Source organism: Diceros bicornis, chromosome 1, assembly GCF_020826845.1.
Source record: "Diceros bicornis minor isolate mBicDic1 chromosome 1, mDicBic1.mat.cur, whole genome shotgun sequence".
Lineage (NCBI taxonomy): Eukaryota > Metazoa > Chordata > Mammalia > Perissodactyla > Rhinocerotidae > Diceros > Diceros bicornis.
Genome location: NC_080740.1, coordinates 44982647 through 44987492, shown reverse-complemented (window position 1 = coordinate 44987492; position 4846 = coordinate 44982647). Strand labels below are relative to the sequence as shown.

Below are 4846 nucleotides of genomic sequence, written 5' to 3'. Positions count from 1 at the left end.
TATTTTCTTTAAATGAAAACTCTTAGAACACGGGCACTGTGACCTTGATGGTTTCAGAGAGGGCACGGAGAGAACCCACACCTCCATTGCCCTGCACTGCCGCCACCAGCAAGAAGCCTGCTCGGGCAAAGAAATGTGAAGTTTTTTTTCCTGCTAAAACGTTGTCCTTTTCAATAAAACAGAAAAATAAAGAAAAGAACACAGGAAAGGGCTACTCTGAGATGAAGGTCTTCCTCCCTCTGCCCTGGTCACAGACCCAGGTGTGGACACGGTGACCATCAGGCATCCTTGGCTAGTGGGGCTGGCAGGCTCACTGGCAGGCCATCCTCTGTGCCAGCCCCACCTCCCACTCTCCCTTATCCTTGTCCTCACCACACATGCCAGCAGTGGATGCTCACTCTGTCTCAGGCTCCTCTCTCCCGCGAGGGCTCCTCTCCTTCTCCTGTTGCTCATAGTGGTGCTTCAGTTTTAGCATTGAAAAACAGGCATCCATTTATTTTTTATTACCCAGAATAAGATGCTGATGGACTAAGCCACCTTCTAGTGCTGGGACTGTGCCATCGCTCTCCCATACTGGTATACCTGCTGCCCCTGGTACACAGAGTACTGTGACAGCACCATGTTGATGTGTGACAAACTCATCACCAAGGTAGCTGTCCTGGGATAGCTCAGGCTGGGAGAGGCTGGGCTGGCTCATCTGGGAGGGCTAGCTCATGGAGATGTAGCCTGGCATCAGGGCACCCTATGAAAATGGCTGTGATGCCAAGTCCTGGCTGACCTGGCTGTGGGGAGATTCCTCTGGCTGGGCCCAGGAAGCCCAAAGCTGTTCTTTTGGCATCCCCCATGACAAGTCTTGCCTTTTGGAGTGCCCTGGCCTGTGGCTGGCCCCATTAGCTTGTCCAAAAGACCCCAGTCATGGCATGAGTGGCATGACCAGGTTGAAAGGGATGGGGAATGTTCACGGCAGCCATGTGGCTAGGGACAGCACTGGTCATGCCCATCTGATTGTGAGTCTGGAAGTACATGTTCAAGGGCTGGACCTGAATGCTCTGATCATAGACAGATCCTGGCATACTGGCCTCCTGGGGTCATACATGGCTGTTGTCATGAAGCAGGCTCCCAGGTTTATGGTGTTGGCCAGCTTCCTGGGTTTGCTGAACTGCATGAGGCTCTCCCACAGGTTGTTCAGGGATTCCTTCACCAGCACCTTCTGCTCCTTGTAGAATAGGTCAGCAGCTGGTTCCTGGGTAGCTGCTTGGACAGGGCCTTTGGGTTGCCTGCAACAATGACCCCATGTCACACTCTGGTCAGGGCCATGTTAAACTGCCTGGGGTTGTTTAAAAATCTAATGACTTGGTGCTCATTTGCCCACATGCAGGAGAGGATGATAAAGTCATTCTCGTGCCCCTGGAACGCGTCCATGCTTTTTTTCTCTTTACCTCCTGGTAAAGCCTGGTGTGCAGGGAGCCGATGAACTGCATGTACTGCTCCAGGTAGGAGCACTAACCCTCACAGGGCATGACGATGCCAATCTGGTCTGGCTTGGCACCTGCTTTCAGAAATTTCATGGTGATCTCCACGTTTGTAGCTTCCGTCCAGTTCAGGTAGGCGGTGCCTGAGCTGGTGATCTCTTCTGGGCCTTGGGTCACATAGAAGAACATTGGTTTATCAGGTTGGGGCCACCAAAAGTCAGACCCCATCACACGATCCATTGCAGTGATGCTGTTCTGAAGGGAGCCCTCATAGAAGATGCCGGACGGGAAGATGCTGAGGGTAGGGTGTATCAGATACTGGACCTGTAGGCGGATGAGGCAGATGGGATGGAAGCCCAGCACCACCAGGTGCTCAAAGAGTGACTGGGACAGCCCAGCCTTGGCTGCCTTTTTACACAAAACCATCAGGCCCAGCTGGCGGTGGTTGCCCATGAGGATCAGCTGCTTGGCTCCGAGGACCACAGGGACCATGCACTCTGGCTCAGTGGCCTGAGTACTTTCGTCAGTTAACATGGAGCAGAACCGCACCTTGGCGAGCCTCGGTCTCCTGCACCCATACACGTGCAGCAGATGACATCTGCTTCGACGAGCAGCTCCCTCTTGGCAGTGTGCTTCAGGGCCAGGTGCTGCTTCTCGTCTGCAGATGACAGTTCCCCAGTCTCATCCTTCAGCTGCAACAGCAGCTCTGGCTTGCTATCTATCCACGTTCCTCATCTGGTTCTGCAAGGCCAGGAAGGATACCAGGGAGTCGTTGGCCTTGTGGCTCTTGGTGCAGAGCCACACGACTTTCAGCCCAGTCTGTGGACCTTCTCAGTCAGCTGATCCATGGCTATGTTATTTGGAGCACAGACTAGCACAGGCCTGTTTCCTTGCTGAGCCAGGTGGTAGATGATGGTGGCCAAGGTCACCATCTTCCTCGTGCCGGGTGGTCCCTGGATCAGGTTCAGTGGTGTCTGCAGCAGTCTTCAAAGCGTAAACCTGAGAGTGGTTGAGGTCAAGGAGCTCTGTGCCCTGAAGTGCTTAGGCAGCTGGCACTTGATCACATCCTTCACCTCGAGGCTGAGCAGTTTGTGGTAGATGTAGCCTGACACGGAGGTCTCGTCCACAGCAAATGTTGCCAACGCACACGGCCTCCTGTTGAATGAGGATGACTTCCACACGAAATCCACCTGGAAGTTATGAGTCACCTCCATAGGTGCGCCCACACTTTGCAGCAATATCATCACCATAATTATCAGGGGCCTTGATGACGTGGCCGATACCTTTCCACAGGCATATCTTGTCCCCCTGCATGAGTTGCATGTTTCTTAACCAAATTATGACTAAATCCTTATTATCAGAGTCAGTCTTGGGAAAGTGAAGCAGGCGATTCTCTTCTTGTTAAGGCCCAGGTCCCACCTGATCGTGATGTTATCTTGAGTTTGGAACTCTTTCAGTTTCTTATGGTAGTTGGCCTCCAGCTTGACCAGAGAACCAAATATGTTCTGGTAGTGGTAAGAGTCCTGGAACAGCAGGAGGATGTGCTGTGGCTCCTCATCACCCATCCCTCATGCCCTCTTCTCCAGGTCCTCTAAGGTGATGGAAGGATTTTCCTTCCAGAGTTCCTCCAGCTTGTTGATCTGCTGGGAGGTGATCTGCTGAGCCTGCTGCTCCTGCTCAGAAGGGATCTTGACCAGCCAGGACATGAAGCAGTCCTGGATCAGAGGCTGCCACTGGGAGCTGTCCCAGTTGATGTCCCTGAGGCTCCTCTGGCACAGCAGCACCATGACTGAGTCAGCCTGGGCAGGAACGAAGCCAAGAAAGAAGACGTAGCGGAAGCCAGTTTCAACACTTCAGAACCGTCTTTCCCAGGGGCCCATCCTTGTGCAGAGTCACCTTTTTGCATTTTGCCCCCAAGAGGTGATTTACAATGTGGCTGCTAGAAGTGTTTCCACATTCCTTACAGAACCTCTTCTTGCTGGTATTTATTACAGTAAACCACACAAGCAGCATCGTGTATTCCGCAGTAACTGTAGGCATGTACGTGGAGATCCTTCCTGTAATAGGTATCTTCATCTTCTTCGAAGTACAACTCTGCCAACAACTGGCTGGTCTTGGACACGGTCTCATCCATTGCCACCTTCTGCAGGGTGCCCTCCTCCCTCCACCCCCCACCTGCGCGTCCAACTGTCCACCTGCAGCGCCCATGCCTAGCGGGTTTCTCGGGCTGCCACCTCTGGGTCCTCCCGGGCTGCTGAGGGGCAGCGTCTGCCTCTGGCTGGGGAAAGTGAAGTCGGTGAATTCGAACTTGGAGCCCTGCGTGTCAGCGTCAAGCAGCTTGGCCTCCTTGGCATCCAGGAAGGTGAGCGTCTGCTAGCTGGTCCAGTAAGCCTCCAGACGCAAGGTGCCGCCCCATAGGCCCCTCAGGCCAGCTCCCCGCTGCACAGGAGCCTGCTGCCACTCTGAAGCCAAGGCTGCAACGCCCCAGCTCCTGGACCGGATCGAGATGCCCACCGTGCGCTAGCGCACCAAGCCTCCGCCGCTGCCCTCGGAGCCGCCCTCCTCCCAGTCCCCAGCAGGAACCACCATCGCTGTCGCCGCCGCCTGTTGTCAGTAGTTTTAAGTTTACCTATTCCGGCGGATGTGAGGTGGTCTCTACTGCATTCTTGATTTCCGATATTATTTTTCAGTTTTAGAATTTCCGTATTATTCTTTTGATATAAATTCAGTTTTCTGGTCAATTTCTCCATCTTGTCAATGTGGAAATTAAAAAAAGAAAGCTTAACTAAATTGGAGTTGGGAAGGCCTATACGGGGAGCTCTCATGCCCTATCTTATGCCATCAGTTACACCAAACAGGAAGAGGTGGAAGCTTGCATCATCCACAGGAAGTAAAACTACTTTACTACTGAAGGAAGATTTCTCTCTCTACCGGGAAACAGGCCTGCCAATGAGAAGCTGTTGCCATCCGGAACTACCCCTTTTCCCCAATGGATTTTGCTTTAGAACAGCCACTCCCTACTCCCCCTTGTCTTCTATAGAAGCAGCTCTCCTTCTTTGTTTGCTGGATTTGCCTGTGGTTTGCCATAGCGTGCACACCCTGAATTTCAATTCTTTTGGCTATTCCTGAATGAACTCATTTTGAGATGAAATAGGCAAATTTGCTTTTTTAAGTTGACATCATCTATTATCTTTGATATATTAATCAGAGTTATGTTAAAGTCTATGTCTGAAAACCAATATCTGGATCACCTGTGCATCAGTTTCTATTGCCTTTCTTTTTACTTTTTATTTTGTATACCTGGTAAATTTTTTATTGAGTTATGGAAATTATGTATAAAAATTATAGAGGTTCTGGAAAATGTTATCTTTCTC

General features: G+C 51.5%; 1 pseudogene; it reads right to left on the bottom strand.

Moving 5' to 3' along the window:
* Positions 1–540: 540 nt before the first annotated feature.
* On the bottom strand, positions 541–4061 carry LOC131410066 (regulator of nonsense transcripts 1-like; annotated as a pseudogene).
* Between the last annotated feature and the right edge of the window lie 785 nt (positions 4062–4846).